This window comes from Anabrus simplex, chromosome 1 (assembly GCF_040414725.1).
Source record: "Anabrus simplex isolate iqAnaSimp1 chromosome 1, ASM4041472v1, whole genome shotgun sequence".
NCBI classification, from domain to species: Eukaryota; Metazoa; Arthropoda; class Insecta; order Orthoptera; family Tettigoniidae; genus Anabrus; species Anabrus simplex.
Genome location: NC_090265.1, coordinates 346,543,575 through 346,571,448, shown reverse-complemented (window position 1 = coordinate 346,571,448; position 27,874 = coordinate 346,543,575). Strand labels below are relative to the sequence as shown.

Sequence of the window (27,874 nt, the reverse complement as noted above, 5' to 3'; positions counted from 1 at the left end):
GGGACAAGAACTCATTCTTCTTTTCTACAGCACACATGTGAATGAATGTTAATAAGTTTCCTTGATGAGCAAATCTACCAGGAGAGAGGGGCAGTTGGAAGACTAAACTAAGGCCTTGAAATGTCAATTTAATAACCACCAAGTGGCTGTAAATCCTATGAAATAGTATTTTGTTACTTTCTGTTTTATATTGCACTATAGAAGAAGGAAAGTGTAATCATTGCAATGCGATGGGTTGAGCAAAGTAAACAGTGGCACATATCTTACAGTATTTGGATTTAATCATGAAAATAACATCACTCAGTGACACTCAGTGAATGTCACTTGCTGCAGGCTTCTTCACAAATTTTTAAGCTACAGTTTTTTTTTTTTTTTTTTTTTTTTTTTTTTTTTTTGCATTTATCATAAATTTCAAATCATAATGTGTGAAATGTTACAGTTGTTCCAGAAATTCTAGAGACATCAGGAACTAATGAAATTTTGCAGGTAGTGTCTGTCTAGGGGCATAGTAATACAGATCTGTAGTACACACCCACAAACAAAATATTAATAACATAATAACTGTATGATTACATATGGTTGTTATTATTATAACTGTTCATGTATCTGGCAGTATGATGCATTCTGTATTATGGATCAGGGTACCTCACATATATATTACCACTGATATATTTTCTTTTTAATTTTTAGAGTATTATTGACAGATGTATGGTAATATGCTGATTCAAGTGCTACTAAAGGATATTATCTTATATGTTATTACACCCAGCAAAAAAGTTATAAAGAAAAAGAATCCATTCCTAATTAGATTCACAATACTAATTAACAGAATAAAATTGCACTTTGTTATCTTGTGTCTTCCATCTTCCTTTATTGAAAATGCAGTATGAAAAGAGACAGCATTGTTTTAAGGAAGCTGCATGGAAAGCAAAGAATTATATGCTTAAGTACTTAATTTATATTCAGTCATTCAATTTCCTTTATTTCTGATGTGAAAATATTATAAACCATAAATGATCTCATACTGATTCGAAGCTTCTGTATGATTGAAATTGTGAAAAGTACCTGAAATTGGAAACTTAACTGGAAACCTCTAAAGAAGAAGTTGTGTAGGGCCTACACCTAATAAAATGGTACAGGACAGCATCTTACATTCACTGGGTTTTAATGAGACAAAGTAATACAGTATACAGAAGAAGTTCAGAAAAGGGAAATGCAGTATGAAAAGAGACAGCATTGTTTTAAGGAAGCTGCATGAAAAGCAAAGAATTATATGCTTATGTACTTAATTTATATTCAGTCATTCAATTTCCTTTATTTCTGATGTGAAAATATTATAAACCATCATTTACAATCATGAAGCAACGTTCACTGTTAGTTCTTCTGGTGATACCTTCATGAACAGATGAATGCCAAGGATTCTGGAGTCAATTTGCAACATATCATTTACATTCTTTTTTTTTTTTTTATCACACGGGATTGTTGACAACTGTTGGTGGCTAGTGTTTTTTCTTATTTTCTTTTCTCATATGTATTGAAGAAAGGAAATAAGTGAGTCTCCCAATCCGTGTGCCTAAACATGTGCAAATTATGTGACCAAAAGCTGTAGTAAAATGGCAATATTTTTGTTTAACTGAAAGGTTCAATTCTAGATATCCAGTATTTGAACTTATGCACCATCTCCTAGATTCAATACTTTTGGACAACATTCAAGTCTGGTAATAACTATCTACCCTGATTTTCTTCACCAACGATCATTAAAAAAAAGAAGGAAAAAAACCTATTTTGTATGCTACTTGATAAATTTGTTCTGATTTTCTTCACCAACGATCATTAAAAAAAAGAAGGAAAAAAACTATTTTGTATGCTACTTGATAAATTTGTTGAGGTAGGACACAGTACTACCATAATTCATACCTGCCACACAATGACAATGATAGATAAAAATCACAATACCACAAAAATGTCTGGCTTTGTAGTAATTGGTTAGCATGCTGGCCTTTGGTCTAAGGGGTCCAGCTGGGTTGAGGATTGGAGACTCTAGAGGTGAAGAGATTGCAATGGTATGGTCACATGAAAAGAATGAACCCTCACAGGACTCCTCGAACATACTTTGACCACAATGTTCCTGGGAAAAGACCAAGAGGAAGACCTCGTGATATTTGGGAAAAACAGATAATGAAGGACCTTGAAATTAGAGATGTGAACTGGTGTCGCATATATGAGCAGCATCTGTAGATGGATAGAACAAACTGGAGGAGGCTTGTACACAACCCCACCTGGCTTGCTGGAGTGAAGAAATGATGATGATGATGATTGGTTAATTCCTCTGGCTTTGGGAATGTGCTGTCTTTAACATTAGATTTCATCCTAGGGAGGGCTTCATCTTCACAGATGTGCAGGTTGCCCATGTGCATCAACTCAAAAGACCTGTACCAGGCCTCTGAGGAGGCAACATGTCATTATTATTACTATTAATAATATTCCACAAAAACATAAAATAACAACATAATTTTTGTATGATGGCAAGAAAGACAAAATAATTGAACATGAAAGATTAAGAGACTAGGTGCAACTTGCATATTAACTGCCAATAACAATTCCTGTTGGAAGATGGCTGTTGCTTGAACAAGTTCTTTAAAATTAGGTTAACTTGTAGCCCATATTTGGGGTATTTGAATTAAAACAAAGTGTTCATGTAGAGGTAAAGGGAGAGCAATGTAAAACTTTGCTTAAACATTTATTGCCACAATTCTTTATTTCTTTGATATAAAAATTCCAATATATGCGTAACACCTTTCAACTAGTCACCACAGCTCGAAATATCTCCCTGTAAATGGTACAATGCTAGACAACTCTTTTACTTTGCATTCTTAGAATTTTGACCTTTATTCTTTCAATGAGCACTATGACAACAATATAATACACTAGACTCTTGCTTAATACAGCCATTCTCGCATAGAAGCTTGCTGAATTAGCAACAACGCGTGAGAAATTTAGCTGAACCCTACTGAACTTCATTAAATCCAGTGTTACAATGTAGCACTCATAGAAATAATATAACAAATTAGTCCTTTACCACTCGCTATGAAAAATGTTCCAAATTTTTTGTTGCAGCAATGAAGATGTTTGACAGTGGCATGCTTTGTCTCACAACTGCTTTATAAGCCTTGCATCAATACGGGACGTATATGGTTGTTGTATTTTATATTCCATAAAGATATCTGCAGCCTCAGCATCAGCAATGTGAGAAATCTTCAAACTTTCTGCATGTCCTCTTCTTCATTACTTTCATCTTCATTTCCCTGCACACATTTCATTATTTCTTCCTGTCTAAAATTTCCAGCTTCTACTTCAGATCTGACATAATGTGATTTCTTTTTGAAGCCATGATACTGTATCATAACAAGCCACAATTTCAATTGACACATTGTTGGCATCCAGTTAATAACTACAGCACAGCTGCTGATAGTGATTTGTAACAGCACAGAAGTTTATCTCATCTTATTTAATGTCATGGCTACTAGAGGCTGGACTATTAACGCCCAGATTAGCAGGAGTCTAGTGTATAATTATGTTTGAAATGGCATCAAAAGCTCCATAGAGCCTATTTAAGTCGAAAATACTAATCAGAAGAAACCTGCTAACAGTGAACAGTTTACAAGTTATTAACTTTGCTCTAAGAAGGTGTATGTGACAATAGTGACCTCAGCTTCATATTCCCATTGCACAATGGAGAGCAGAGAAGACTTTACCTTCTCATATCTCCTCATGGTATGGATGAATGAGTACACAATTTCAAATGTGCAATAATTAATAGGTACTTCTGAATCATATCTTAGTGTATATAGAGTATTAGAATGCAATACATAAATAGTATTTATAGTTTTCCAAACATAAGCTGGCCACAGAATCACTTGTATTTACATTTAGCAATACCATACTATAACCAGTTTCCTGAGCAAATATTACTATATGATGGGCAATATTATTACTTTCACTGCTTGAATGTCAATAAAAATACTAACGAGCTGATGGCATCTAATGTGAACTCAGTTTTGTGGTTTCCTTTAACCCTTAATGGATATATTTACTATGGTGTATTCTTGTAAATTTCTGACATTTAGAAAAGAAATCTGGTTTTATACTCTCTCTTTCACTCTTATGCATATAATTTCTAAAACAGTGGTGCCAAACAAATCATTAATATATATACTTTATAATGGTACTGACATCACCAACATACAAATGATAGCTGGCACATATTCTTGCATAATTTTTTAAAATGTAAAAATATTAGCCAGTTGCCACTTATAAGAGGCGACTGATGACCTTGAGTTTGGTGCCTTAAAACAGCAATCCTCACCACCACATATACTCAAGTGAGCATCTGATGCTCTTTGTGAACATGCGCTCACTGTTGCGCTTATGCAGTAAAAGTAAACTCACACAGCAAGGCCAATAGTGACCGTCAGATGGTTGATAAAGTGGGGCTGTTATGGAGCAGTGGCTTGTATACAATACAACATTGTACTCTGAAATTAAGGCATTACTTTGTTCCGATAATTGAGGCGTATCTGTTCAAAAGCTGCTATTACCACTTCAAAAAGATTGCAGTAGTTAAATACTGTCGAATACCATGAGCAATCCAGATCAAAAGATGTTGTCTATTTCATTAACAGTTGTACCATACCCGATCATGGGTATGTTCCATGTACCTTTTATTATATGTTTCTTGAGTTTTCCCATGGCTTCCTTATTTGTATTGTAATATATCTGAAGTTACTCTTATATGGTACAGTTTATTCTGGCATGTGATTAAAGGTATTGCAATCATTAAGGAAATGAAACAATTTAATTTGTCTACTTAATGGACTAATTACAAATATGCCTTTTTATTCACAGTAGTACATCAGTGACACTATGTAGTGAACTGTATTAAGATGTGTCCACTTAGTAACAGATATAAGTATTTAGAAAATCATATAACTAAAAATAGATCAGGAAAATAATGAATCGATAAGCAAATGCTTGGTTAAATGTTGAATGGATTCCAACATACCATACTGCTCATTCATCTGCTCTCTCAATTCCTCACGAGTGCACATGCTGTTTAGTAAGAGCAGTCCAGATGCTCATTGCTGACTTATATCATTGTAGTTTCCACCCATTCTACATGCAGAATAAGAATCCTATTTTGTATTTCTGTATGAGGGAGAATTTCTTCATAGTACCAGTACTATAACCTTCTCTTCTCAGAGCAGTATCATGGTATAGTGCTACATACCACCTGGAATAGATCCCATCATTGGAGGAGTTTGCTCAGGTAGGAACAGGTTGAATGTTTTTTAGTAATGTACTTGGTTATCTTTTGATAATTTGATCCCTAGTCTCTAGAAAGTGTGTTATATAGTTTCATCCAATGCTTGTAAACATGGTATTGAGGAAGTGCACTATAGTGTGATAAGGTTTAAAAATTATGATACATATTTTAAATTAATTAATATCAACTTTTTCCTATCGGAAAATGTTGTCTGTGAATTCAAATGTGCCAAATATTTTTAAAAATATATTCTTCTCTTGTATGTTTGATGATAAGAACCATATAAATGTTACCTTTGTGTGTGTAATAATTGATGTTTTTAACCTAGAACATATACTGTAAATAGTGGGATTTTATTATAAGCACAGAGCCATATATAGAGATGAACAGAGGAATGTGAGAAGTTTTCTACATTTAGGATGAATGGAGAAGAATTTACCACAGTTTAGTTGCTTTGAGCTTCATATGTACTAAAATAACAACTTCAGTACTGGTAACACAAAAGTGAAATGGAAAGATAACATTCAGTTTCTTAAATTAGAGAATTTATACATACAGAAGACTGATGTTATGAGTTACCCTTGGGAAATGAGATATAGCATGATAATGTAAATAATATTCTCAAAATAATTAATGTACATAAATACATGTTTAACACAAATGTTTAATAAAAATGTAGGAAACTGAGACATGTCATAAGTGACTCTCTATTCATCCTGGATTGTTTTCTTTTTTGTTTTTCCTCTGCAGTTAAGTACTACACTAGTTGGATGAGACCACTCACAAAATGGGTTAATATTGGATTCCTTAATGCTCGCCCCATGGTCTCTCTTACTCAGAGGCCCGGGTTCAATACCCGATCAGTCAGGGATTTGTTTACTTGGATCTGAGGGCTGGTTCTAGGTCTACTCAGCCTATGTGAAAACAACTGAGGAGCTATCTGACAGTGAAATATAAGCCCCGGTTTAGAAAGCCAAGGATACCAGCCAAGAGGATTTGTCGCACTGATCATGCATCGCCTCATAATGTGCAAGCTTCCGGCTAAACAGCGGTCATGTAGTAGATCAAGCTCTGTCACGGCTATAATGCCATAGTTTTTTGGTTTAGTTTAGTTTGGTTTGAGGTTCTTAGTGAAATAGTGAGGAGTGAGAACCAAGATATAAGCAACCCAAGTCCATAAACCTCATGTTGCAGGAGAAAGTTGGGAATAAGTAACATCAGTCATTGCAGTGATGCTGCCATTGTGTTGTTGCTCATATGAAAACATAGACAACATGGTGTACTACCCGTTGCATGAGTCCTTACTGGCAGGATTTGAGTGATGAAACAGTTGGGTGTGGTACAGTAGGTTGAGTCAGAGCGCATAGTACACTCTATACACGAGTATCATTGTGCCACTAGCACTAAGCTCGATAACATGCTTAATGCAGTGTTGTCAATCTATATTAGAGAGGCTGTAAACATTCAAGTAAATTGCACAGAATCTGATATGTTGTTGCATTGTATTTAGAATGCAGATGCCGCCAAAGAAATTGTGCGAAGTGCTCCAATCTCAGAACACGAAGTTAATATATAATGTTCTACAGTTTTGTAAAGAGGAAAAGAGCAGAGGTCTCATAATCCCTCTCCAGAAAGAAGATATTGCTAAAGCTATTGATAGAAGTGAAAGGACTGTACATAATATTACTAGACAGTGTGAAAAAGCCACAGAAGATGGCACTGTGATCCACACCCCAGGTAAGTCGTCAGTCGTCCTTGCCAGAAGAAGATAGAGCTTGAGGAATTTTATGAGGTTCACAAAGAAATCCCTACTTAACGTAAACTTCTTAATGCTGTCAAAAAACAAATACTGTTTACAGCAGGAAAACACACATTCTGGGGTTTAAATTTAAAAGGTGTAAAAATGTGAGACATACATAAATATTGGTTTGAAAAGTAGTGATAAAGATGGTGACCAGGAAACCCAATACCACCACAGCTAGGGAATCGGATGGTAGCTTGACTGATACAGCAGGAGACACAACTGATAAGGCTGATGAAATTACAAGTTCAACTTCAGATGCCACTCAGTAATGAATTATTGTAAAATGTATGTACAAGCCACTTAATTTTATCTAAATTAGTTTCATTTACTTTAAAATAAAAGGCTTCATATACTGATTAGTGCAATGATTAGTGTCTGCCTTGTATCAATAACACTGTGGTATGGAGTGTTCTTCTCTCCCTGATAGTCCCTTGGTGTGCCACTACATTTCAGTAAACAGACACCAGCACATTCACACGTAAATGGCAAAGATCCTTCCAATGAGTAAAATATTCACAGTAAAGTTGAACTTCATTCATTCCTTTCTATCTTTCTTTCTTTCTTTCTTTCCCTCCCCCCCCCCCCTTTCTAAATGGCCCAAAGTCAAATTTATAAATAGTACAGCACTTGATGAACAGGATAAAAATCAAAATGTTATGCTGTGTTAATGGAATCTATGTAATGAGCAAAATCATATACCTACTGTAAGTTTTAGAATGAAGGAATCAATATCAAAAGAGTTAGTACTGCCAAGAGAAAAGAAAAATCATATCTATGCTTTATGTAGTGTTCTAAAAGGCCACACATAGATAACACTGGTCTGCATCATTGATGTTCTGCCTGGCATCTTACATCCCACATCTTGATCCACCAACAGTAACAAAATGAGGAAGTTCTGAACTACAGAAGAAACAGCATGACTCTGTTCATCTTGTCTGATATGCTCTGCTGTAATTTTCAACACCTTCATGTAGTACTGTAAATTAAAACTTTTCTACATTATATACATATATATTTCTTTATTATTATATAGCTTATTATATATGAAGGATGTAAACAAAAATTTGTGATATGTCATGTAAGTGGTGAACCTTTGTAAGTACTGTATTATATAATAACAGCACATCCCCATACAGAAACCTGTTCTTATTTTTCTTCTCAAATACTAAGGAAGTTACAGTGTAACTTTGTTCCTGTATTTGTTATAGCTTGTCAACTGTGTAAGATGGGTAATGGGTAAAAATTAAAACACCAGATTAAATGTACACTTCTCTTCTGAAGAAGACTACCAATTATCATAATTTGGATTAATTTTCATTTAATCTAAATAATTATACTTGAACAAAATGACCAATATATGAGTTAAATCTGAATCTGGTATGAAAAAACCCAAAATCCAACTCGTAGTCTGTGTAGAATAAAGTGAACAACCTGTCCTAGTTTAGATGTTGCAAGCTATTTTTTGGAGATACATGATAGAAATGATAGGGTAATTTCCAGTCAGTGCAATAATTCAGATAAAGATCTTACAAGAGACACTTTATCTCAAGGTTAATGACCTGGATATTAGTTAAGTCCCTTAAAACAATAATCATCATTATCGTCACCATCATCAAAATCAATTTATTTCATTGCACATTCAGGGTTTAGAATTTCTCCCCTTCCCCATCCCTCCCCTTGCAAGGCTATGTATTAGTCCCTGAATTTAGGTAGGTTTAGTTTACAGGAGACATTTAAGACAATGAGAAACCAATTCATCATGACCAAGTTATGGAATGGCTCATGTTATTTGCTAACATAAAATAACAAATTTACTATTTGTCTTTGTGTAATAATCCAAGTACTGTTTAACATAAAGATGACATATTATAACATTAACAAGTCGTTCAGAATTACAAGTAGGATTTACGGAATCTTTGAGATGGACTTACAAAAGTTAGATCAAGCCAAATGAAGAAATAAATTTGAACATACATATTTTGCTGCCAGTGATGATGATAGGATAGGGAAGGGCAAAGACTGGGAAGGATATATATCATGGCCTTAATTAAGACACAGTCCTAACATTTGCCTAGTGTGAAAATGAGAAACCATGGAAATCATCTTTGGCACTCCTGATAGATTCAAACCCTCCATCAACCAAACTAACAGCTACAAAGCCCAACCCGAGCAGCCAACTTGCTTGGTTTTCCTTTTTCTTTTTTGCTATTTACTTTACATCACATCGACACAGATGGGTCTTATGGCGACGATGGGATAGGAAAGGTCTAGGAATGGGAAGGAAGCGGCCATGGCCTTAATTAAGGTACAACCCCAGCATTTACCTGGTGTGAAAATGGGAAACTACGGATAACCATCTTCAGGGCTGCCAACAATGGGGTTCGAACCCACTATCTCCTGGATGCAAGTTCACAGCTGCGCGCCCCAAACCGCACAGCCAACTGCCCGGTATGCTTGGTTTTCAATATTAAGATACTCACCACAGAAAGAGAGGGAACTTAATATGGTGCAACATATTATTGTTTTGGAGGGTAGCTTCTTACAATGAAAAGTAACCATTTCACTGCAGTTGTGGTAAAATAAGTGATCTTTTGGTTGCACTCGACAAATGACTCCTAGGGCAGAAACACTTGATATTATGTGCCTGTTACCAACTTCTTATTAAAATTATTGGCACAACCTCTAATTTTTCTCTATTCTTAACAGACTCATTTGATCTGCAGGATTAGGACCTTATTTTAAAGACAGCCTTGCATATGATACGAGCATGTTTCATCAGTAAAGTATTTATGTTCGTCTATTTCAGAAAATTGAGCACATTATTACAGAAAAAAATATCCTCACTAAAGTCACTTCAAGAAGATCAAAGCCAACAAAATTCACATATAATTCCACATATTTTATGAAAGTCACTATAAAAACTTTAACACCTGCTGCTACTTCTTCTTTTGAGTTGACCTATTCCATCATAGGATATTCCATGTTGTTCTCCACGATTTCTATGTGAAGTTTTTGGTACTTCAGTTTCCTCCTGTCTCATCATATGTCCAACTTGCCTCAACCTACCTGCTCTGATAAATCTTGTTAAAAATGTATCAGACAGATGAAGTGCAGTTCCATATTATATCACTTTCTTCATTGGCCACTATTGCACACTTGGTCAACTAACCTTCTCAGGAACTTGCTTTCAAATCTATCCATCATCTGCATGTCTGTTTTTGTTAAAAGCCATGTTTCCGAGGTGTATGTGAGGACTGGCCTTCTGATGGTTTTATAAATCACCGGTTTAGTTCTTCAGCTGAGGCTCTTTGACCAAAATAAACTGCCCAGAGCAAAATACATTTTGTTAGCTGAGATCAATATGATCTTTATTTCAGTGGAGACTATCAGAACATCAATCATAACAGACAAAATGATATAATTCCACGTTATAGGATTCCCATTGATAAGATTCTACAAGAACATGTTATTAAACATGGCATATTAGATAAGTTAGAGTTTCATTTCCTGATGAATATAGAATTACTGATATGAAACTAATTTTATGTTCATCCTTTATCCCTTTAAGATCAGTCTTTGCATTTTAAATTGATTTATGTCACACTGATAGAGACAGGTTTTAAGCGATGATAGGATAGGAAAAGGCTAGGACTGGGAAGGAAGCGACTGTGGCCCAAATGCAAACTGACAACTAAGCGACCCAAAGCCCATAGCCAATTGCTTGGTCTCTGAATTTAATATCTTTATGTCTGAATGACTTTGTCTATCAAGAGTTGAGTAAATAACATCACTGGCTGGAATATTCTAGAGAAAATATAAAATAACTCATGTAGATAGAACTTGCTGTATACTATTACATAAATAATGAATGGACCATATTAATACAGTATAGGTGTGGCAGAGTGAAGTGATTTACTATTGATAAACTGTGACTGTGATGGCATGCATTGGATTGTATGCAATAGATTGTAAGATTGAGTTTGAAATTACGCAGAGATTCAACACATCCACTGCTGACCGTACAGTATTACAAAATCTGAAAACTTAAATCCACTGAAATAATAGACTTTGGAGCTTATTTGTGTTTCATTTACCACAATACGATTGAGTTCAAGTTTCTTTAGGTCTCGGCTAATTACTGTTTTTCACAAGGTTATCTGAGGCAATTTTTCCATGTGATAATATGCCCTGAGTTCCTCTCTCTGTATATATCTCGATGACAGGATAATCTAAACAGTGACAAGTCAGATTAGAAACAACCAAACTATTACCACTTCTTCTTCTTTTTCAAGTCCATATTGCAGTGATAATAAAATAACAATAATTCCATTTTACTCTACCAGATGACAGAGTAACATACTTCTATTGAGTGATTTATGGCCAAACTTTTAAAATTACTTTTGTTAAGTAAATTCCAAACATGTCATCAGAGATCTTCTTGCATGCAAAGTTGAATGCTGTGGAGTGCTGAATGGATTATTTTCCACACTTCAAAAATCTGACATCCTCTGCTGGGTTTGAACCCACAATCTCAGGATCTGGAGGCCGACATTCTACCATTGCTCCATAGTGATATAAAGTTGGTATGGACCAATATGAAGTTTTTTGATTCTGATATAAATATTATTACTTTCACTGCAGAAAACCACTCGTAACTTATTTAGGCTATATGAATCATAATTACTACATCTGTGATGAGGATCCTCGCAATGCACTCAAAATGAATGAATGAATGAATGAATGAATGAATGAATGAATGAATGAATGAATGAATGAATGAACAGTACATTACAGTAGGGTCCTAGCAGCTGGACATACTCCCATCCTGATAATAAATCTATGTACGCAATAATATCCAACATTCTTAGGCGGAATAAAGGATTATATATTCAAAGTAAGTTTTGCATTTTACAAGAAAGTAATTCAGCAATATTAATAATCATTTGTTTACACATGGAACTGTTTAATTGGAATGGTAGTAAATACAGTTATTTAAAAGTTCACCAGTTACTACTATAGTAAGTTGTCTAAGTCACCTGGATGTGGAGTAAGAGGTGCGAGGGGTAAGCATGCACCTATCTCAATAACCATCAATTCCATACACGGTAACTCTAGCGTATTAAGATGGTGTTATGAAGTTTCAAAGTTGGAGTGCAATTGTGCTTTAGTTACACATTATCTATAATTAATAAGTACTGCATAATGAACAGTTTAATAAGCAATATGTATTGATTCAGAGAGCTCACATAGTCTGTCATGACTAATGTTTGTAGCTAAAAGTGTAGTATCTGTCACTTGTGGCGTACCTACAAGCTGCCGCGACTTTTTGTCAGAAAATAACAATATGTGTAAGAAACAACCAGGTTCTGGAACAGAAACAACATATGCCTGTCCAACACACCTCTAACGAACAAGACGACTTTGGTGAGGGAAGATATTTTAAATTATAACCAATGAGTCTATAGCAGGGATTCACAAACTATGGGCTGCAGGCCAGATCGGATCCACTGCTACTTTTTGTATGGCCTGCAAGCTAAAAATAGATTTTATATTTTCTGAGCTCAAACAACAGTTCCAACAGTGTTTTTTGATTCTTGGTGCAAGTGCAAAAGATGTTCCCATATTTGAAAATCCATTTGACTGTACTAATCAGGAGCTTCTACCTAACCTTCAATTGGAAGTGATTAATCTGCAGTGTGATGACATGCTGACAAATTTCAAGAGAAAAATAGAACAGAATTCTGTAAATGTATTCCAAGTGATGAATATGGCAAATTAAGATCATATGCCTGCGGACCGATCTCTATATTTGGTATACCTACCTATGTGAAAAGATCTTTTCAAAGAAATAACTCTAGTCCCCAATATGGTAAATGTTATAAAAATAAAAAATCAATCAATCTCACTGCTAGAGCTGTATTTGAAACAATAATGATAGTCAATATTTTGTTTAATTTTTATCGAAATTTGTGAAAGCTATTTTCTACTTGTAGGCCTACCTAAAAAAATGTATTGATTTTTCCTCTTGACTCGCAGAGCTTTACAATTTGGCCCTTTATAAATAATGTTTGCAGACCCCTGGTCTATAGGATTTCTTCTGGTTAAAAATTAAATAAAAGGAGTATATAACACTTAAAAGCAGATTTATCATCATCATCATCATCTCAGCTTATTTAGGATCTTCAATCACCATTACAGTTGGTCTTGGGCATATGTTGAATGAATACCACAGATTCTCAGATCCTTGCTGATAGTGTCCTTCCGTCGTTGCTTGGGTCTGCCATGTTGTTGTTGTTGTCCATCAACAACAAGGTGATAGGATGCACTGGCAACTGTTCTAGGTGCTACCGTAAGGTGTGGCAAAACCATCGCAGTCACTCTTCTTGCATTTTATCTTGAATGGGGGCGATAGCAAACTGTTGCCTGAGAGTATCGTTTCAGATGTGATCCTGGAGAGAGACACTTATAGTCCAGCAAACCATGCGCATTACCATTGCATAAAGTTGACTTCCATTAGTTTTGGTCACAGGCCAGCATTCTGTGCCATATAAAGCCACTGGAAGTACAACAGTTTGGTAGGCATTTGACTTCAGCGGGATTGGCATTCTGAGGTCACACAAAGCACCTGTGACTTCCCTTCACTTTCACCCTGCTGCTCTGAATCGCGCTTTAACATCACTATTGATTCCATCCTCACCCTGCAGGTATGATCCCAGATATCTGAACAAGTCTTTATGAAGATCTACACCATTAACTTGGATGGAACCATTGGCCGGACTTGTTTCCAACTACTCTATTTTCACACTGCTAGGATGAAACCCAACTGCGAAAGGCTATCAGCCCATGTCTATACTTGTCGCTGGAGTTCTTTCCTAGTTGTAGCTGTAAGCATGATGTCATCAGCATACAGCAATATAATGGGACATTACAATGCAAATTATGTGTTATAGCAGATTTATAAGGAAAACAATATTCTTAGGGGAATAAAATAAAGCATCAGTGCCTTAGTAGTTTGTTTGTTTTATTCATAGAGGTTTAATGCCACACTAACATTCACAGGTTTTCAGCAACAATGGGATAGGAAAGGGATAAGACTGGGAAGGCAGTAGCCATGGCCTTAATTAGGGTACAGCCCCAGCATTTGCCTGAAGAGAAAACAGCAAACCACTAAAAAAAACTTCAGGGCTGCTGATGATGATATTTGAACCCACCATTTCCTGAATACAATCTTAGAGCTACACGGCAAGTACTGTGCATACATCATACTTGGTAATGCTTTGGCAGATCAATGCCATTGTACTACAGGGAGGATAGTGTTGTACCTATTATATATAGATACTGGATCACTGCATTATGAACAAGTAAAAAATGGAACTGATATAAATAAATGAGAGAGAAACTTGGGGCTAAAGCAAGCACATGTCTGATGCTATATGGTCAGCAGTGTGATGAAAGAGATCTAGTCTGATATTCCTTACCTCTCTAATCTTGAGTTGTAGGAGTCAACTAGGATCACTATTTCAAAAATGAGAAATGAGTAAACTTCACATGGATATCTGCTAAAGAAGTATTTTAATTGCTGAGGAAATATTTAAGAAAATACCTATTTTTATGATGTTTGAACTGAGATAACTAATTTGAAAAAGCATATGGTAAGCAAGTCACCACCACTAATGTGAAATAGGCCTAATTACTATTATAATTATATAAATTTTGATGCAAGTGTGAATATTTAATGTACATGCATTACTGTACAAGAGTTATTTTAAAATATACATAGGCATTCTTGTATTACAGTGAGTGTACAGAGCACTGTAGTTATATTCAATTCAATATTAAGGAATTACGAAGAAATTAAGACATTTCTATGGAGGTAGAATCTCAACCTATCATAACTAGGACATTTTTGAATAAACCATTAAGATATGTGTTCTTGATAATGTTTCTTTATGAAGTAAAACACACCCTTCTATCCTATAATTTCATTTCTGTTCTCCTTCATATCCTATACAATAGTGAAACTGAATGGTTAAACAACAACAACAACAACAATAATGATGATGAAGACAACAACTGTGGTAGTGGAGAAAGATCCTCTTTGAGGAAGCTCTACTTCAGAGTATAGTAACGCAACTGAACTACAATGAACACAAATGGTTACTGTGCTGTGATTTAAAAGTGTGCGGTATCATATTAGGGCAGCAAGGAGGATATTCAAAGTTCCCGTGTTTTCTGTGTGAGTGGGATTCTCGGGACCGGGATCATCACTGGCCCAAGAGGAAACAGGTCGTGTCTGGAGTAAAAACATTCTAAATTGTCCATTAATTGGTCCTCAAAGTGTGTTATTGCCCCCTTTACATATTGCAAATTATGATGAAGTACGTGAAGAGTTTGGATAGAGGCAGTCCCTGCTTTCGGTACCTCTGTCAGAAATTTCCAGGACTGTTGGATGCCAAAATTAAGGAAGGTGTTTCTGACGGCCCCCAAATTTGGAAGCTTATGAAGGATCCGACATTCAGTATGACAATGAACGGAACACACCTTCAGGCATGGGAATTATTCAAGGATGTTTGTAGCAAATTCCTGGGTAATGTTAAAGATGTTAACTACCAACAGATTGTGGAAACCATGCTGTACAACTTCCAGAATTGGGTTGCCGCATGAGCTTAAAATTACATTTCCCTCACGGGCATCTGGATTATTTTCTTGCGAATTTAGGAGCATTTAGCAAGGAACATGGTGAGTGGTTCCATCAGGATCTAAAAGAAATGGAATGAAGGTATCAGGGGCGATGGGACGTCTCCATGATGTTAGATTACTGTTGGTGTCTAGTGTGAGATAACACTACTGAGGAACACAAACGCAAATCAACACAGCGTTCATTTACATCAAAGTGCAGGAAACAATAGTGTTCTTGTAGTGAGATTCATACATTCTAGCAATGAACATGTTCCTTTTTTGTATATTCGTTGCAATTTGATCATGTCTCATTAAAATTACATATATTCTCTGTAATGGTGTTTTCTATCGAAATTAAAACAATATGTCAAATTTGGATTTCCAATAGCAAAAAAATTGTACATGATAGGCAAAAACGGTTTACATACTGTATTTGAAATCACCACACCTAAATTAGGGTAAATCACCTCTTCAATCTTTCGCCGCAGAGATTTTTTTTTTTTCGCATGCCGGTGTTATGTATTGCCACTGCCGTATTGTTGAAATCAGTAGTGTTACATTTGCGGGTATAATTAAAACATATATTCTTTCTCTGTGGGATTGTAAATATGTTTGGGTAATACCAGTTAAGCAGAATTGTGGCATGTTCAAATAATGTATTTAATAGCGCAGTTGGTGTGAAATGACGAAAGCAGCATTTTATTAATTACGGTCTTATTTCGTCCAGTACTGATTTATAGAATTTGATTAGGATGTCTAAGAAGCAAGAAAAATCTACAAGAAAAATGAAAAATGAAAGCAACATTACCTCCTCTATAAAGATTAGTTCAGTTCAAATGAAAGGAAGTTTTGTTATCAACCTAACTAACCTTGTCTTGTCACGACTTTGATACGGTGTGCAGACTTAGCCTTTGTGTATTCTTATTGACTTATGGCATATGTACATGTAATATATTTGCTTGTGTGTATTATTACAGCGTGGTTTCTCTTCTGTCCGACAATTAATAGCAAATTTGGGAGCGGAAATATTCATACAAGGCAAACACCGAAGAATACGGTTATAGTAATGTGTATATCAAAATAAGGGCAGTGATATGAAACTGAGTGACGTGAGAGAGAGCGTGTGTATTTTTCCTTAATACCTCATTAAGCTTGAAAACCAAATTAATTATGAATATCACCGGGCGAGTTGGCTGTGCGCGTAGAGGCGCTCGGCTGTGAGCTTGCATCCGGGAGATAGTAGGTTCGAATCCCACTATCGGCAGCCCTGAAAATGGTTTTCCGTGGTTTCCCATTTTCACTCCAGGCAAATGCTGGGGCTGTACCTTAATTAAGGCCACGGCCGCTTCCTTCCAACTCCTAGGCCTTTCCTATCCCATCGTCGCCATAAGACCTATCTGTGTCGGTGCGACGTAAAGCCCCTAGCAAAAAAAAAAAAAAAAAAAAAAAATTATGAATATCTTGATTTATCATTTGTCATCATTTACTTGGGTAAGGGAACCTCCATTATTGATACTTACATTACATTGAGGTTAGTTTGTTGATGGTTATGTCTCGCAGCAGTGATGAGCCATTAAAAAAAGAGAATAGGGTGGCAATATTTGCCTCTCACACCAGGCAAATGCCGAGGCTGTACCTTAATTAAGGCCACGGCTTATTCCTTCCCACTCCTAGACCTTTCTTATCCCATTGTCGCCATAAGACCTACCTGTGTTGATGCGATGTAAAGCAACTTGTAACGTCAGATTGAATGCATCACAAACTTCAATCAGCCTTTGTTATTCTAGTTTGTCTATTTATGGCCTGGATAGCCTCCAACTGTTTTCCTATACTGTATTTCTTTTCTTTCCCAATCTGTGCGCTGAAGTCATCCATTCTGATTTTTACTTGATGGTCAGATATTTGAATCAGTTCTTTTTTTTAAGTAGTATAACCTTCCATTGGTTCCAGATTGGGAAAAAAGGTACCATTGAAAATTTATGGTAATTGAGAAATTAATGAAGATCATATGAAGGTATACGTCCAGCTGTTGTACGTCCAGATAAATAGTAAGTTGAAAAAACTTGCTCAGTTAAATAATAAGTCTAATGGAAATTGGAGGTATAGAGAAATTCATAAGCTCAGAACCCCGAGGTATTCAAATGAATTATGTCTATTCAGTAATGTCCTTGTACAAGGAGAAATATTAAATGAAATGTTGTATTTCAACAGAAAAGAAATGAGCAGCGATGTAATGGCGTTTAACTTCAATAACGAGAGATACGACGGAGGCCATGAAATGGATTAAACAATACAGGCCAAGTGCAATTTTGTATACGCTGGTCATGCATTACATAGCTATTACGAAATAAGTTTGAGCAGTCGAGAAACCAGTGTAAAGTAATCGATTGGTACATAATTTGAGAAGACAATGGATTGTTAAACATATTCCTGTATTTGAATTACTGATTATAAGAGTGTTCTTTATCAAAGAAGTTAGTTCTCAAATGTCAAAATAATATGGGAAGGAGATTACAGACCAATGATTTATGGTGAACCATGAAACGCAAGCTGATACTATTACTGTCAATTAAAATAGGATTTTGTTTTTTAAAAAACAATGTGGTTATATTGAAAGAAAGAGTCTGAACATCGAATAAAACTATTGCATCAAATGAGAAGGAAGCTAGTCAGAAACTTCTAAGATCAGAATAGCTATCGTATATAAGATACGAGATTTTAATTGTAAACATAGGATATAGAATTTATTATAAGATAATAAGGCGAGTGTCAATTGAAAATGCTAGTGGATTTATTTATAGTGTGCAACATTGTACTGATATTTATTGTACAAGTTTGAGGGACCATGAAGCTGACCTATGTAATGGATTGTCATTGTAAGATGTCAAATAACAAGATCATGCAGGCCTAAATCCTGGATGGTGTGTTGGAGGGTCTGGAATAATGTTGGAAGGAAACCAAATCATAAAATATAACAGCTGAGGTGGAGATGCTGTTTTTGCGATTCCATCAGCATGATAAATACCCAGATGAGTGTCTTTCCTTTATTCTGTTAAGTAGCTGCTTTTTTTTTAAAGTAGAGTAGATTATTTCATGGTGTCAGAATGTGACATATTTGATATAACAACTTGAGTTATACAGTAGGATCGTCATTAAATAAGTCCATGACAGTAGTGGAGTGTGGTGAATTTCTTTTAAGAATGGCTTAGTTGGAATCGTGATTTTTCCACGTGTTACTCATTTAACTTCGAGTATATATTCAAGTGTTATGCAGGAATTTTATCGGAAGGTGTCGGTCATATTTCATGAAATATAGTCATCGTAAATTGAAACTTAACGTACCAATTATTGCATAAGTATACTTTTATTTGGAATAACCATAAAGTAATTAATGTGTGTCGAGGTTGAATTCTTCCTGTATGATAATACCACGTTATATACGTAGATCTTCGCGACAATGATAGTCATATTTACCGCGTTGATGTGGCGATTTTCATACGTGTTTGAAGAATGAGATAGTCTTTGGTGATATGTGCTTGTATATTTTAGGAGGTGGATTAGGAATGAGCATGATGCATATGTGATGGATGAATATTGGAAATAGGGTCGTCCATGAAGTGAAAGAATAATGTGTAATGTTTGTGATGTAATAGTTCATTGAGAATTGAGCATTAGATAAGGTAATGCAATCTTCGTGAATTCCGATGATATAAGGTTGAAAGAAATAGGATTTGATGTTCATCATGCATATGATTTAATGATATTGAGAATAATAGGCAATCATTTTTAAGTTGATGGTTGATATTCAAATTAGATTTCCTCGAAGAATATTGATATGGCTCGTATGGATAATCGTTAATTGCGATAATCCGTGATGTGATTTTTAAGCGAATTTCCTGCGTATGTGTAATCAGTTTACTAGAATCTTTGATACCAAATGACACCATTTTGAAGTGTGAATTGTGTTGTGATTGGAAGTATCTTAGTGTCATCTAATGTAATGCATAGTTCAGTAAATTTCCTGCTGAGTAGTTGTTTCCAGTAGCACATAGAATTGGCATTTTGTACTAGGAATGTAGATATTACAGGAGCCATGGATGATGCCAGATGCTGTGGAATCATTGTAATTCTAAATTTTTATTATTTCTTAATGATGTTGATACTTATACATTTATTCATCTAGATGCAGCAATCACAGGATTCCAGGGTATGCAGTCTTCTGTTTTACAACCTGATTTATATTATTTTGAGATGAGCCATGATTTATCTTAAAATTATTTACGGTCATGCTGTTAATAGAGATATCACGACGTTGATTGCAGGCTGTCGGAATACTGAAGTTGTTAGTTAGATTTCTTTCAATTTTGCTTGTCATCCAGTCATGTTGCTATTCCAATTAACTTGTCTATTAATAATTAGTTAGAAAGATTATTTTAATAAATGGAATATCCTTCCAAAAGATAATAATTCTCGGTATTCTTATTTATAAACTAAGATTTAGAATAGTTCAGTTAGTTGTAAGATATATATTTTAGACGTCGATAATAGCTCAATAATTAAGTGGTGTAAACTGTGACCGGTACTCACAGAACTTGCATGCCCATGAGTGGAATTTCATAATCTCAGTTGACACCAGTTCGAACTCTGAGTTAGCGCCCCATGAAAGGTCACAGTAGGGACCAAAATTCTTTGACTTTTTCCAGATTCTTTTTGTTATCCTCATTGATTGGAGCAAGGCCATTGAGGATTATGTAAGATTTGTTTTTGCATTTTGGGATTAGAATCTATAGTCTCAGGGATGAAGATCTGAAATCAATAATGGCATCTCTCATAGACTTTTGAATAAAGAAGGCTGTTCGCAAGGTGGTCAGGGACTTCCTCTGATTATCTGACTTTTTCTCCCTGATGGCTGGTAGGCCCTTCAATATTCTGTAGTTGCCCATCATGGACACCTCTTCCGAAGTGAATTTGGATTTTTGGACTGCTAGAAGTTTCCTTTGGTACTCATCCAATACTTTAACAAGTTCCATTTGTTTGCCAGCTCTAAGGAAGGTTTTTACATTAAAGGTGCCAAAGAAATACTTCTTCATCATTCGCAACTTGCAGGATGAGGGATTCTCCACCTGATTCAACATGATTGTGCAGAATCTCCAGAGTACAATGCCCTACTTAGGCCAGAATTTGACTTATTATCGATACGGATTGAACCGGCTGGGGTAGTACCATCCAACTTGCGTTTTCCCATCATGTTAGTTTGTGTGAAGATTATAGTTTGTGGGGTGAGTCTCAGAGATACCACCAGAAAATAGAACTGGATTGGTAAGATCTAGAACACAAATCAATAGCTGCTTCTAACATGGAGATCAGATGCTGCCTCTGAGTCGCCCACTATGGGTTCAGATATTCGAGAGTCAATTTGATATCTGCCCTAACTTGATTCAGATACATTGTACTCCATTAATCCTGAGTACTGGGCTTCCTTCTCTACCACCTACACCTTACCGAAGCCCACCTTCTCTGCTGAAAATACCGTTGAGGTCCTCACTCATAACCCTGAGCTGGGACTCGTACCAGATGCTATATACAGCGTAAGTGTGCTCTGGGATTCACATAGGCAGGCTGCAACACCATAGATAAATTGTGATAGTTTTCACGAAAAGATGTTGAATGGGGGACTGTCACTGAAGCAAGTTTATTTCCATTGTGTAGAAGAACACCTTTGAGACTTCTTTTACTGGTATCAATAAATAGACGCCAGTCCTTTGCTTGCTAAATAGTTCCAAGGCGACGAATCAAGCCATGGATATCACAGCAAAACACAAGTTCGTCTTTGTGAACAAAAAACTGCCAGAATTCTTCTTCCCGATTTCTGTAACAATATAAATTTGTCCCAGGGAGTAAAAAAATTCTCTCTTTTAATCTTGATGATAAAAGTTCAGTCTTTTCTTTAGTAAGGCCTAGGTCACACACCAAATCATTTAAGTCACACTGATTGTAAAGACATGGAGTTTTATCCTCAACATCTGGTACAACGGTATCATCATCACCATCCTCTACACTTGAAGATGACGAAGACACACTTTCTGGTAACTGTATTTGTGGTTTTGGGACAGGAATATCGGGTCCATGTGGTACAGGGGTTATGGCAGATGGAAGGCAGGGATACACAATGTGTTTTTCTTTTTTCGTATTGAACCCGGACACTTCACATACTGATTCTTTGTTTCCGCCAAGCCATTGGGATTCCGAATGGCACTGATGACAACAACCCACTGTACCAATACCGCAGGTTTTCTACACACGTTTTACACACAATATGGGGTGTGAAATTTTTGTCCCGATCACCTAACTTCATGTTAAAATATGCCAAGTACAGGCTTTTTATAAATGGTGTAATATTTCACATCAGGCCTTTAATTGTAAACTGGACATATATAACAGAAACAGTTGGGATTGTTCACACATTTTCACCTCCGAACATCACTGCCACTTGCCATTTTAACACAAACTAACTCACTTATTATCCGAATCGTTGGCTGAATGGGCACCATAGTGGCCTTCGGTTCAGAGGGTCCCGGGATCGATTCCCGGCCGGGTCGGGGATTTTAACCTTCATTGGTTAATTCCAATGGCCCGGGGGCTGGGTGTTTGTGCTGTCCCCAACATCACTGCAACTCACACACCACACTTAACACTATCCTCCACCACAATAACACGCAGTTACTTACACATGGCAGATGCCGCCCACCCTCATCGGAGGGTCTGCCTTACAAGGGCTGCACTCGGCTGGAAATAGCCACACAAACTTAAAATTAAACTCACTTATTCACTCAATTGACTTCAAGAAAACAATAAGACTAATAGAATCAAATTTAAGAAATCACAGTAATCTAAGTGTCCTTGAAATAGATGAATTCATTAATTTACTTGAATTTGCCCTCAACAATAATTACTTTAGATTCCACGACACTATCTACAAACAACAAGGCCTTCCCATGGGTTCACCAGATTCAGGAATATTAACCGAGATCTACATAAACCACTTAGAACACTCAGAAATTTAAAAAATTAACAATATATCATTCTGGTGCAGATTTGTAGATGATATCTTCGCTGTTATAGACTACAGGTTTACAAATGAAAACAACATACTTGAACAGCTAAACAAAATAGGGTGTAGGTTCACATATAAAATTTACGATGGAAACTGAGAAAGATCACACTCTGAATTATCTTGATTTATCCGTCACTAAAACTGAAGACCACTTGACATACAAAACCTACACAAACCTCCAATACTATAAAAGTAGATTCCACTCACCCTAATGCACACAAAAAGGCGGCATACTACAGTATGATATACAGAGCTTTCAACATACCCCTGTCCCAGGAAGGATTAAATAAAGAACTAAACCTAATTAACGAAATAGCGGAGCATAATGGATACAACAGAAACATGATAAACAATATCATTCATAAAATAAAACATTAACCGAAATCCAAATTAAGTAGAAACAACAAACCTAAGAAAGACTACGGAGTTTTCACCTTTAACAACACCCACATCCACCCCATAACTAATATTTTCAAAATATACAATCTAAGAATAGCTTACAGAACCACACGTGATAATGCTTCCATTTTACATAACACTAGATCTGTCAATGAAAACAACAAATACAGCCACTCAGGAGTATACTACATAAAATGCAACGGCTGTGAAGCCAGCTACATCGGGCGCACCGGCAGATGTTTTTCTATTTGCAACAACGAACATATCAATGCCACTAAATATAATCGCTTTTCATCCATAGGGCAATATGTCGAGGAACACAAGCATAAGTTCACTAATATCGAGAATGACATGGAAATTTTAAATAGGAACCCCACAGGCCTACTGGTTAATATAATGGAAGATTTTTATATCAATATGGACCAATACGCTAATCCCAACCTCAACTTAAATGAAATCACAGATAAAACATTCTCTTCAACACAGCCATTCCCATTCTAAAAGCCATATTTAAAAAGAATCAACAGACACAAACCCACACACAACCCAAAAGACACACCCCACTCCACCCCACCCCCTCCAGAGGCTGCTTCCCCCTCTCCACCACCTCTCAATCTGAACACTACGACAGCCACATGACGTACACGCAACAGTGTGCAGCACACTCTATAGCACACAAACTCTCTATCAGTTATTCTAATTCCTACTTCCTTTTTCTTTCTCAGATTTTTGAATTTACCTGAGCATAAATACAAGTATGAAGAAGGGAGCTCTATCAACCTACTTTCTTTACTAGCATGTATCAGCAACAACATAGACTTAGAATGAACATAGTACCTATTAAACAAGCTACAGAACCTCAATCTACTGAACGCAACGTTCCCCACAAAATTGCAGCCCAACAATACACCTTGATTCTTTCTATACAACAACTGAACATAATGCTGGCATACTGCATAGATATTTGAACTTGACACCAAAACCTCAGTGACCCTTTATTCTCTAAGAACTCTACCCTATTTTTAACCTCTGCTACACATTTTTTGGAATATGTGGCATTCATGGGACTCCAGCATGCCAAAGCCCTTCATTGTACCATATGTATATATCTTGTTTGACGTAACGTTGGCAACAGCATAGATATTTGAATGGGACTCCAACAAGTCAAAGCCCTATAATTGTACCATATGTATACATCTTAACATTAGTATTATATTAGAATAAGGCATTCTTGTTTAATTAGTTTTTAGTAATGTTTTATTATGTACAATTGCTTTAAGCAGGTTCACCAACAGCTGATGATGACCTATTTACAGACCTGTTGGTCACAATTGTGTACATTAAGTTTCTACTTCTATAGTTCGCTTATAAGCAATGGTATGAGCATCCTGACAGTTTTTACATGTTTAGGTACTTGTATTTTATTAATACGGAAATTGCTTTTGCATTCCAGCGACTTGTTTCTGTACTGCGTAGTATTTATTGTCATTAGAGGTGTCTGGTTTTCTATGGCCATTGCTGCTTCTGCTCTGTGTTGTAATTCCGAAGATTTTTGTTTGTTTACTGCCATTGTAAAGTGATATCGTGTTTCCTTGGATACTTAAGTAGTGTTTTAAGAATATAATTAGATTCTTTATTACTTCATTTTATTCAGTAAGTATCGGACTGTAGTGATGTAAATAAGCAGTGAACATACCCTCCTAATGCTTTCGTTTTTGTGCGATGTTGTACTAGTTTTCAGTGTTGTCTTTCTTTTTATTTCAGAAATATCAATGGCTGTTGGTCACATTTGATCTTTCTATATGTTCCTTATTCAGTTTTTGTGCAGTTGGCCTACAAATATGGACAATCCTACTACAAGTAAACATAGTCCTGTACGAAGAGAAAAATATCTTACCATGGAGAAAGACTGGAACTCTATTTAGATATATTGAAAAATGGTGAGGACTCTGATTGTGATTTAGGCCTATCTGGAGATGAAGTTGAGGATGATAATATACCATTCAGACAAGATGACCCAAAAATAAAACATGTTGGAGCTGACAAAGTGAGTAGAGAAGTATCTGCTGACACAATCCCCAAAGATGCACAGGATGATGAATCTCTGGAGGAATCTGAAAACGTTTTAGGCAGTGGAAACCACACCAAATCATGTGACGCTGATGCCAGAATTTTGTTGACACCTAAAGAATCAATCAGGTGGAAACAAAAGTCTTTGGGTTGTACAACCATACGAGGCCCCCAGTTTTGAAGAACATGAATTGTTGTCACCAATACATTACTTCAAGGGATATGTACCTGAAGATCTATTTAGTTGCATGGCAATGAATACCAACATGTATGCATTGCATCAAGGAAAATAATACTTCAAACAGACAACAGCTGATGAAATAGAAATTTTATTTGATTTACACATATTGTCTGGCAGTCTGAAATTCCCTAGAATACGCATGTATTGGGATCCAACCTTCAAAGTAAATGCATTTTTAGAAAATATGACACGAGACCGTTACTTTGAACTGCGAACCAATTTACATTTGGTAAATAATTTTGAAATTCCATTAGACAATAAGGACAAGTTTTACAAAGTGAGGCCAATTTACACAGCCATTCTTAATCGGTGCAATAAACTTCAGATTGAAGAAAATGTTTGCGTTGATGAAGGCATGATTCATTTCACGGGGAAGTTTTCTGCAAAGCAATATGTGAAGGGAAACCCCAACCCATGGGGAATAAAGATGTTCGTGTTGTGTGGAAAAAGTGGACTTGTTCATGATTTTATTTTGTATCAAGGAGCCACAACGGAACAAAATGCCACTTCCTGTAAAAAGTTTGGATTAGGCCTTGCTGTGGTTTTGGAACTATTGAAACAATTGTCAAATGAAAAAGGTCACAAATTATACTTTGACAACTATTTTTCATCGTACCACCTTTTTCAAGCTTTGAGATCAATGGGTATCTATGCGGCAGGAACTGTCCGGCAAAACAGGTTTGGAAGAAGCATCGCATTTTCAGATAATAAAACTATAATGAAACATACCAGAGGTTTTTGTGAAGAAATTGCTAGTGCTGATGATCTTACAAAGTGTAAATGGGTAGACAATAGGCCAGTCGTACTGTGTTCAAAGTTTTTGCTAGTGGCTTTACGTCGCACCGACACAGATAGGTCTTATGGCGACGATGGGACAGGAAAGGCCTAGGAGTTGGAAGGAAGCGGCCGTGGCATTAATTAAGGTACAGCCCCAGCATTTGCCTGGTGTAAAAATGGGAAACCACGGAAAACCATTTTCAGGGCTGCCGATAGTGGGATTCGAACCTACTATCTCCCGGATGCAAGCTCACAGCCGCGTGCCTCTACGCGCACGGCCAACTCGCCCGGTGTGTTCAAAGTTTATTGGCAAAGGTACTGTAGATGAAGTTCTACGATAGGACAAAAAGAACAATAAATATGTCACAGTGGAAAGGCCTGAAATAGTGAGAAGATATAATCATGGCATGGGAGGAGTTGGTCTATTTGATCAGCTAATAAGCTACTATAGGATTTTTATCAGATCCCGCAAATGGACTTTGCGTATGATTTTTCATGCGGTTGATTTTGCGACCGTTCAAAGTTAGCTTGAATATAGACGAGATGCAGAAAACTTGGGAATTCCAAAGAGACAGCAACTGGACCTTCTTTCCTTTTGTATCAGGGTAGCAGATGGACTGATACTTCGTCAGAAAAAGGTTTCTGGAAGAAAGAGGGGACGCCGTTCTGAAGATGGAGCTGTTTCAAACTTGCAAGTTGTACCAAGAAGAGGAGAATTACGCCCTGCTCAGGAAATACAATATGATTCCATTGATCATTTACCTCTGCATTATGATGGAGCTCCAAGTCGCTGCAAATTTCCAAAATGCACGGGCCGTTCAAAAATTCAGTGCATCTCTGTCTCCAAAAGGACAGAAACTGTTTCCTGCAGTTCCACACAAAACTGTAAATGTGTGTTCAAACGTTGTTTCCTAGTTTCTGCCTATTGTTCATTGTAGTTATGTTCAAGAGCTAGCTAATATTTGACTCATTTGACTTATGCTGTGCAAGTTTCATATGATGTTTTATGATGCTTGAGTCCCGATGTACACAATTGTGCACATGAATTATCTCTGAAACTGTAGGTCACATCAAAAAAAAATTTTGAACAAAATATGATCAGAGCACTCTCCTGAATTAAAAAATCAAATCAAATATTTGTATTTTATTTAAAAGAAAATTCAGGACTGAAAGGGTTGTAAATAATTCTAAACATTCTGTAAAATAAAGTATTGATTAGGTGGAAAACTCATCCTTCATACTTGTGTACTGCAAAACGTGTTTGAGAAAACCCGGTCTCCAACCAGAAAACTGTTTTGAAAAGTACCACACAGTGAAAAACTACAAGGATTAATGTATTTTGTGTTTTAACTGTAAGTATATAACATGTAACATAATTATGCTTTGTGTAACCTATGCCGGTCACACAACACATGATAAACAAGAATAATTATAATAATAAACTTTAAAAATGAGTGAATATTAAAC

At 36.2% G+C, this 27,874-nt stretch overlaps 1 pseudogene; it reads left to right on the top strand.

Annotated features, from left to right (window-relative positions):
• The first annotated feature begins 6,834 nt into the window (after positions 1 to 6,834).
• LOC136866207 (piggyBac transposable element-derived protein 2-like) overlaps positions 6,835 to 27,874 on the top strand; it is a 31,502-nt pseudogene continuing 10,462 nt past the window's right edge.